The 10,000-nt window shown below is 41.4% G+C and overlaps 1 protein-coding gene across 6 annotated transcripts in view; it reads left to right on the plus strand.

The window, feature by feature from the left end:
* Nucleotides 1-10,000, plus strand: part of tenm3 (teneurin transmembrane protein 3) — a 229,339-nt gene that overhangs the window by 26,239 nt on the left and 193,100 nt on the right. Inside the window, exon 1 of one of the 6 annotated variants that reach the window (XM_080303278.1) lies at nucleotides 5,103-5,637. The exons of 4 other annotated variants lie outside the window; for them this stretch is intronic. The gene's annotated coding sequence lies outside the window, so the exon portion shown is untranslated. Of the gene's footprint in view, nucleotides 1-5,102; nucleotides 5,638-10,000 lie in introns of those variants that run through there. One more of the 6 variants, XM_080303279.1, reaches the window with a different exon arrangement.

Here is a 10,000-nt window from a genome sequence, read left to right on the forward strand (position 1 = left end):
CACACACACACACACACATCAATCACTCACACACATGCACTCTGATGGCCTATAAAGGCTGTACTTTGTGTGTCAGTGGGTGGCACCAGCAAATACTCTAGTGTTAGAAAAGCCTTACTGCTGCAGAGGTGATAGAGATAAAGAGAAGAAAATAGCTAACTGTCCTAAGAGTCAAAATCTCTTCTCTAGTACTCTCCATCCGTAGGAAACTGGGATCTAGAATAGGTCAAGTAAAGGCTGTGTTTTGCACTGCAAGATTCAAATATAATGCAGGAATTTAGCCTGAAATGCCTGAAAGTCCAACATAGATTACGGGAGGGTAAAGTCAAGAGCACAGTAATGACGTTTAGAGGCAATCAGTCACAATTAAAGTCCATGCCATACCTCCTTTTTCTTAGTTTTTAAGATTCCTAGCGGTTAAAAGCTTCATTCTCACACCAAATGGAAGTTTGGTAGAGATAGAATGCTGATTGATGGGTTAACTCCCTGATGAAGGCTTATATACCAAATTTTCTTTGGAGTTCTTTTGAAGGTAAAACATGACTAAGTCAGGAAAATAAAGATCTCCTTTGACTCAAAGGAAATGCCTCCATTCAAAGACTGAAACCAACCAGCTGATCCAAACCACAGCCATGGGGATACTTGAGATGATTGGCTATAAGATGAACAAGGCCACAGGAAGCAGTACCCTCCATTGAGAAGGTGACTAGAGGCTAAGTTGAAGAAAGAAGTACAACAAGCTATCCATACCCAAAGCCTTAGAGACTGTTAAGCAAAGACTCAGTGTTGGTTAACCACTTTAAGAGGCATATCAGAGCAATAGAACTCAAATGTTCTCCACTGAATTTTTATACTCTCAGAGGCACATGAAAAATATGAGAAAAGCGCCACCAAGGCTGGAGACAGAGCAATACTGGAAGAACATATGAGAGAAGAATGCAACACATAACAACAATGCTCAGTGGCTAGCAGATCTAAGAGCAGACCAAAGCAACCTTCCTGAACAGCGACCAGTAACCATCACAGCCTGGCAACACAAATGAACCAGCAGCTAATCCATAATATGTACCTGGAAAGGCTAATTGAAGGCCAGACCATCCGATACCATCCAAAGCCCAACCAATAACTTCCCTCAACACAACATGGAAGGGACAAAACACCAGCTAGACAGAGCAATCACTCCACACTGTAAGACCAGACTGACCAACCTGTTCACCGCTAGGATTAACTACTAGAAAGCGTATGGCTCAGTGCCTTAAACATGGATTCTGGAATTCTTAGAAATAATCAACAGGACCGTGAGATCCATCATGAGGAATGTGATGTCGATCTGGCAAGTGACGCTACAGGCCAACTTTAAGTCAACTGCACAGGTCACCATCAAGTGTGGGATTTCCCCAGGAGATGTTCTTTCTCACTGCTGTTCTGCATAGGCCTGAACCCCCTCACCCCCCAAATTAACACGATTGGCTATGGATAGCTATAAGTACCCTGGGGAGGGCATTAGGAGAGACGCAACTGCCAAATACCTGGAAGAACAAGATCAAGATCAAGACTGATGCCCTGGCAGTTATTAGATACCCTACTGTGATAATAACCTGGCCAAAGGAGATAGAAGTCACTGGCATAGTAAATGTAAATGGCCTGATTCTTATATAGCGCTTTTCTACTCTCCTGGAGTACTCAAAGCGATCTATACAACATGCCACATTCACCCAGTCACACAAGCATTTTTCTAAGCTTTTAGTGCTTCCTAACAAACATTCATACATCGGAGAGCAGCTTTGGGTTAATATCTCGCCCAAGGATACTTGGCATGCAAACTGGAGGAGCCAGGGATCAAACCACTAACCTTCAGATCAGTAGATGACCTGCTCTCCCTCCTGAGCTACAGCCACCCCAACACCAACATCAAGACAAGACAGCTCCTTGCGATTCATGCAGGGTTTCACCCCGAATTCAGCACCCTGACACTGTACACTAAATAGAAAGAAGGAGGCCAAGAACTAGTGAGTGTCAGAACCACTCTCCAGAATGAAACAACAAAAAGCAAAAAAAAACATGGCCACAACTGATCATGGGCTTAATGAATACTTGAGGCAACAGAAACCAGTGAAAGAAGAAGAGAAAGGACAGGTCAGTGCCATACCATGGCTGATATAAAAGAATTCTACCAGTGGCTCAACAAAGCTGGACTGAAAGACAACACAGAAGCACTAATAATGACACCACATGAATAAACTCTAAGCACAAAGTCAATAGAGGCTGGGGTCTTCCACACTAGGAAGGTCCCAGATGCATGCTGTGCAAAGATGCCCCTGAAACAATCCAGGACATAACAACATGGTGCAAAAGGCTGTCAGGCAGGGCATACATGGAACACTGTAATCAAGGCTAGTATACAAGAGCATCGGTACAGAGTATTGCCTGGAAATCCCAAGCTCATAATGCAACTCATAGGATGTTGAACATCCAAATACAGACAGACAAGTGGATAACCAAAAGGACATAGTAATGACAGAAAGCAACAGACAGTGCATTGTGTTTCTCTTCCTCTGAAGCAGTGAATTGAACTGATGCCAAAGCTGGATTTTGCCTTTAGATCATTAATAAACTGGCTGGTTTTGTGCTGATCCACCACCTTTCTTGTGATCATTCCAGCCTCGTGCAGGTCTACAATATTGCCCTTGATGTCCTTTGACAGCTCTGTGGTCTTGGTGGTGGAGAGGTTGGACTGGAAGAAAGAGACTTTCTTGACAGATGTGATTTGTACATTTACGTTGAGATCAGGAGAATCTGTGATTGACTGACTGCTTGGTAGGTTGGTTGATTTTAATCCAGTCTGCTTTGGGTAAGGAATCAAAAACATATTTTGCTCAATGACACACAAATCAGTTTCTAACTTTAATGTAATGTGTTTTTTTCTGGAATTCTTTAAATTATTTTATCTTTCTCATTAACATAAAACTACCATAAAATTAAACACCTAATTTCTTTATAACTGAGAAAACTTAAAAATTCAGCAGGAGATCAAATGACGAGTTCCTTCACTGCATAGAGACAGAATTTTAACTCCTGGATAATTCAAGTCTTAGTTTCTTCATTACATGGCAGAGCCAACATCTCACTATGATTGTACAAGTGGGCTAATCTAAGAAAAACTTTGCACAAACGTCATCATACAGCCATTATTAACATTTATATGTTTTAATAAAATATGTATAATAAATCCCAATTCTTTTGATTTTTCATTTCATCATCCCCATACACATTTGATGTTATGTTCTCCAATTTGTATTTGTTTTCAACACGTAACTTAATTGTCTCCAAAATTTGTATCCACTATGGAATTTTGGTCCAGCAACCACTAAGTAAGGACTGAAGAATTTTTTGAAAAGTTCCCCAGACCTGCCAAAAATGAATTTTGCTAGTAAGTATGACAAATAGTGCAATTTGATCTATGTCCTTTCTCATCATCATCCTCACTCCATGAGGTGAGATCTTGCATGGAGGAGAGATGGAGTGCTGTGGCAACCCATGAAGGGGTAAGGCTAAAGGGAGCAGCTGAAAGAAGAAGAATTTCTTAGAATGAGCAGTTTCCCCATCCTTTTGTTGTTGTTGTGGTGGTTGTTGTTGTGGACCCCTAAATGAAGTGAAGTATTTAGAATGTAGCAGATGCACATACGTCCAGTAGTGAAATATGTGATAAACGCTGCAGTATTAAAGATTAAAGATAACACCACATTTTATATCCTCATCTCCTAGCTAGTGGCCTCTGTGCCAAAATCAATACTCCATTAACCTCTATGGAAGATGATGCTTATATCATTAGCTTCTATGTATGTTTAATGATGATGTTGATGTATAGATTAATAAAATATTTAAGCTGTGTATATAGTTGTGTGTGTTAACACTAAATTAGTTCTTTGGGCAGATGACCGCTTATCTTTATATTACCGTGTCAAATGAGCTCATAACAAAGGCTGGTTTAATTGCATGACAAGAAATAAAGCATAATGTCGCATTTTTGCCGCACCTAATTCCTTTTGTACCTTTCTATGGTTCATACAAGTCTTTTCCTCATACCCAGTGTCTTTTAAAAAATCATCAGATACTGTCTTTATCTTGTGCAATTTAATTTCAATTGATTTATTTGGTTTATTTGGTTTATTGCAGGAAAACAGCATGCTTTCTTTGTAGATGTAATGTAAGTATTCTGTTAAAAATGTTTATTACTATAGAATAAAATTACATATATTTTAATAATAACTTCTTAAAAACAACACTTAAGAGTTATGTAAGAAGCATGTTAATTTTTCAGTTGAACATTCTCAAAAAAATAAATTATACTAAATTCCAAAGAAAATTTTTATTATTTATTTATAATGGCACGAATTTAAAAAAGAAAGAAAAATGTTGCATTTAAATCTTCTGAAGTGAAAAACTGAAAATATCACTCACATTTTTATTAAATTATTTGAATACATTTATTTAGCCAACCTCCATACGTATATACACTCTATAATAACGTAGTTATCAAAACTTTAGATTGTTGAGGTACAAGTGTGTGCATGCGCCACCCTGTATAATGTTTAATCCTACATTCTCTACCTGTGTGTCTGCCGAGAGCCTCACTCCTTGGTACCTTTGGTTTATACAGCTTGCTTGCTGCATCCACGCACACACAGATGCGGTGTGTATGAGAAAATAATGAATTATTTTTTTGTCATAACTCGCGCCCGAAAAAACAAAGAGGGGTCATGTGTTATGAGTCGTGTAGCAGTTTTGCTACGAATACATCCGTGGTCATGAAAGCGGGGAGTCTTTTATCAGTGGAAATGCAGAGAAAGAGCGAGGGAAAGGCGTGTGTGTGCGTGTGTGTGTGTGTCAGTCTGTGTTGGTGGCAGTGGGAGTGTCTCTTCTTGGGCCCACCTCCTCCTCTGCAAATCTACTCCACCAGCCTTCCAAATGCCGAGCTCCGCAGTCCCGCCCCTCCTACCGCTCGACCCAACACACACTCTGTTTTCTTCATTCTCAGTTTCAGCCAATCCCATTCTTCTCTCTGCTCCCTCTCGTCCTCTTGGCCCCGCCTCCCCCTCGCTCTCCCGGCAAGAGAGCTTGAAACTTACAGAAACGAAGCGGTGGAGAGAGAAAGGAGAGATCGAGTTAGGCACGTCGGCACACACGTAACAGAAGTATCGGGAGCAGGCGAGGGTCGGCGCTTATACACGGTACCGACACGCAGAGTGACACGAGAAGAGACTAAAGGAGCAGAATTTTAGGATTTCTTTATCTGGGAGAGAGAGAAGAGGAAAAAAGGTAGAGGGAAACGGGGTGCTGGGTGTTCTTCAGTCTCCATCCCTTCCAGAGGTTGTATAGAACAAGAAGTCAGAGAGAAGACTGAGGCAGTCCCACCGACGGGGAAAGAGACAAGCAAGAGCAAACCCGAGAAAACCGGGCTCGAGCTTCTGGTGTCTCCAGAAACAGAGAGAAAAAAGCGAGAGAAGACAGTCGGAGGTACCCTGAAATCTCCCCTGGCAGCGGGGCGTCTCTCATGCGAACCTGGAAGGATTTATGGTTTTTGTGGAAGCGTTAACCCTTTAAGCAGGGCGAAACTGGAGTACTCCCACAGACAAGGTATGCGACCGAATTTATTTATTTATTTGTTTTCTTTTGCACGGTGTGTGCGCGTGCGTGCGCGCGCGTGCCTGTCACCGCCTTTGCTGTGTGTGACTGTGTGCTCGTCTTTTGCAGTTGCCTGGTCTCCAGTCAGTCGCTTGCCATTCTGTAAATTCACTGACTGAATGTAAAGTCATCGGCAACACAAAGCAGCCAGTGTTTGCGCGCGCGCACGCGTGCGTGCTAGTCTTTGTGTGTTCACATATCGTCAGGATGAGGCCTCATAGTTTGATTTCGTGAGGAGGTGACAAACACATGAACACGGAGTAATTGGTGTGTTTGAGCTGTCCTCGCCTTCCCCTCCTGGCGGTGTCTTTCTTTTGTTTGATTATGTTTGATTTGCCGTCCTTTTAAAAATTGTGTGGTGTACTTTTTAGGCCCCCAGGAGGCTAGCCAATCAGACGAGCGTTTTCGGGTAATAGGACGGACGACTTGTTAATAGGCACCAAAGTAATTTACTGTTATTTTATCCTCGCCATACACGCGCGCGCGCACACACACACACACACACACACAGACTTTTATAAACATGTCAGGACTTAATCGTATCGTAAATATTTGCTTCAAGGTCTGTTTTTGATTTTGTGGCCGTTACATATTTCAGGATGGACGGGGAATACCCAATCCGTGCGAAGGAGGACACACTGATGTTTCTTTGTGCTGACTAATTTTCGTCTTCATTTTCATAAAGAAAATAAAAGTTGCCTGTATGTGATGGGGAAGAGGGCGACGTCAGGTTGTCTGATCTGGGTGTGAATTGATTAATTACCAATCGATCTATCAGGTTCTCCTGGATTCGTTCTTCATGTATGGACAGCTTGAATGAATTTACAGCCACAAGTTTTATTTTGGTGTTCAGAGGTCAGATCTATCCTGTAACCAGACTGGACTTCGGATGGAAGCTGCCAGCTCTCACAGTGATAGTAAAAAGTTCTTTCCTTCTTATTTGATTTATTCTTTAATGCTTTTGAATGCCATTATTTTAATCACAGGCTGGTGTGTATCTCTGCATCGCTATGCAACTACGAAACCGGGGTGATTTTAAGGTCTTTTAAAAATGCCACTTTTCATATAAAACTTGCGTCGCTGCTGTTGTCTTCCTAAATGATACGCTGCCAGTGTCAGTGAAGCGGAAATGTTTTTTCCAGGCTTTGCTTGTGTTACTTTGTGTGTTCCTCACAGTGGCAGGAGTGTAATTGTCTTTAGTCAAAGTCAACCTAATATCTTCAGGTCAGTGGTTTTTCTTTCACCGCTCACTGAAGACAACAACACATCGCTTCTTTGTCGCTCACACACTGAGTTTTGTTCATGAACTCTGCCAGCATTCCTCCTCTTCAGTCCTGACTTTGTGTTTGGAGCTGATCTAAGCTGCAGCACAAAATGCAGAGTGGAAATCAGTGTAGGTTATAAAGTCGTTCACTGCATAGCTTTTAAAATGTGTTTCATCTATTTTTTTTACTGTGAGCACAATTCCAACCCTGCCTGTGTGTATGTACACATTAAGAAATACCTGAGCCATATGTAGTCCAACACAAAAGCTCTACTATGAATTCTAGTGTTGCAGTGCTTCATTTTAAACATTATGTGTGTGTGTGTGTGTGTGTTATCTTCATAAGTTCTACTAATATTTTCTGCTAATTTTAATTGTATGAGCAAAGCATTAAGGATACTTTATCGGCTTAATGATGCTCACATTTTTATTCTGTGAGTAAATGACAGAACAATTAACTTACACTGAAAAATCTGGTTTACACTTGTTCATACACGCTGTGTTGTCACCTTGGCAATAACGTTTAAACTACACATAGAAGTAGAAGTGGACTCAACTCTGGGAAGTATCACCCGATCTTATTTGGCAAAGGTGTGTGTGTGTGTGTGTGTGTGTGTGCGCGCATCCGTTGGGTTGAGGTGAGGTTATGGTGGCTGGACTGGCTGCTGCTCAGACACAAAAAGAGAAGGAGGGCTCTTGCTTTCTGTCTAATTGCTTCCAGAGACAAGATTTGCATTCCTGTCTCTCTTTCTCACTCTCGCAGTGTCTCGCTGCCTCCCTCCCCCTCTTCCCTTTACCTTTTCAATTGGAAACATAAGTTTGGAGACATTCCTGAAACATGCATGTGAAGCAAAAAAGGAAGTGGGTGATGGATTAAAGGAATTAACATGTCACTGTGAAATTAAATATGCTTAAAAATGACTGTGGATGGACGAATGATAAAGGCGGCACAGACTGTAGTAGAGAGAAGAACACATGCAACTGATTCAGAGTGGAGCGGGCTTATTAGGAATGATAACGCGCCAGAGAAAAGTAAATAAATGAAAGCAATATATAACTGTATCATATCTTAATCAAATCATTTTGCATGTAAGGCTGACTGCAGCGCTGCGTTCCTTTACTGTGGCCTGAAGATGCTCGAGCTGAAATAGCAATTCAGATCCCCTTCTAGTTTTACGTCTTCTGTGTTTGTGCTGTGCTACACGCAGTTGTGCGTTCTGTGAGTGGGTGAGGACTTGAAAAGATTTTGATAACGATGTCATGAATAATGGAAAAAAAAAAGAGCTTGAGCTTCGGTAAATGGTTTTCGTCAGGACGTCTGTGTGTTGGACTAATAAGAGTTTACTGCGTGTATTTGACATGCGTATCAAGGTAAGGTTAAGGCTCGGGGTTTCTTTTTCCTTATTCTCTGGAATGTTTGAGTGAATTAGGAGGACTACGAGTTTGAGACCAACCGCTGGGAGAGACAATGCAGTCAGTCAAGCAGCACAGACAGCTGCAGCATTCCACTGGTGGTTACATTAATAGGAAAAGCACCTTTAAGGTCTTTTCATTTAGTTTGCATGTTTTTCATTGTGTCATCTCACTTATTGAGATGCTTATACAAAGGACTCATTTGCACATATAAAACACACGTTGATAATTATTGCTGTCACAAAGGCTGGATTACTTTGTGTTATGACAACTGTACTGCAAAAACAAAGGAGGCGTATTTGAATAGATGTCAATCCTTGAATTTCTTTTTTTTGTCTTTTTTAACAGGTTTTTTTTCCTAACAACTGAACGAAATGAACAACTTCTTTTGAAGTGTTTTGTAACAAAGTAGTAAATTCTGTGTTTAAATTTTTTTGATCTGTCATTATCTGATGTTGAGAGCCTTCTTATTTTGCATCGTCAAGAAAACACGCGGTTTCATAGGTGGTGCTCTTCTAAGGGCAAATTGATGGTGCTGTAGGTGCGTTCGTGTTTCACCCTGCAGAGCTGTGTCTTTGTTTCAGTGTTTCCAGTGGAGAGCGCTTTTTTCTCTGCAGGCTTTATCAGATTATAATAGATGTATTTGCAGATTAAGGGGACAGAGTGTGTGACGGACTGACCGCTGGGGCAGACAATGCAACCAGCCAAGCATTATATGACCTGCTGGGGCGCACACACATGCATGCACACAGAGGAATTCAGCTCCCTGCAGATGCGTACACATTCACATGTGCACTCATGCATGCACTTCATGAACACATACATTGTCCTCGCCCGTACTGTGTCTCTAGTCCAGGACAAAAAGGCTGTGAGTGTGTGTGAGTGTGTGTGTGTGTGTGAGTGTGTGTGTGTGTGTGTGTGTGTGAGTGTGTGTGTGTGTGTGTGTGTGTGAGTGTGTGTGAGTGTGTGTGTGTGAGAGCCACAGGATGAGAGAGTGATAGGGATAAATGAAAGAGAAGAGTAGGAATGAGAAGTTTAGGAGAGTTAAGTTCCTGAAGTTGTGTATATACACACACAATGTGCACTCATTCTATTGTCTCTCTATCACTCTCTCCATAAATAGAGCACTATCTCCTAGCAACAAGGCGTTGTAGAGGGATATGTGAGATAGATTGTCTATGATATAGAGGGTTTGTGTGTGTTTGTGTGTGTGTGTGTGTGTGCAAAGCTTGAACAAATTATGAAAGTCATCAGAAGAAGGGCACACACTATGAAATCCAAGTTAAGGAATGAAGGTGAGATAGTAGCCTGTGTGTGTGTGTGTGACAGTAGTAATTTTCCTGATGGACTGCATTACTCTAGATGGGGCTACTACTCAGAAAATAAAAGTTTCAATTACTGCTAAAGTGCCTCAGACTGCCACACCTGCACATGCACAGTGATATATTGTATAACATTATATTTTTGTTATGCGTACACGAGCAGACACTGGGATTTATAATAGTTCTCTTTTAACACTCACTAGGGGACACATAATGGTCTGGCTCATTCATATTATTTTGACCATATTTTTCCTTGTTTTATTATTTTTCATTACATGCAAAGATGTGGGCCTACAGGGCCAAGGGCCACAGCGAT

Source organism: Astatotilapia calliptera, chromosome 6, assembly GCF_964374335.1.
Source record: "Astatotilapia calliptera chromosome 6, fAstCal68.1, whole genome shotgun sequence".
Classification (NCBI taxonomy): domain Eukaryota; kingdom Metazoa; phylum Chordata; class Actinopteri; order Cichliformes; family Cichlidae; genus Astatotilapia; species Astatotilapia calliptera.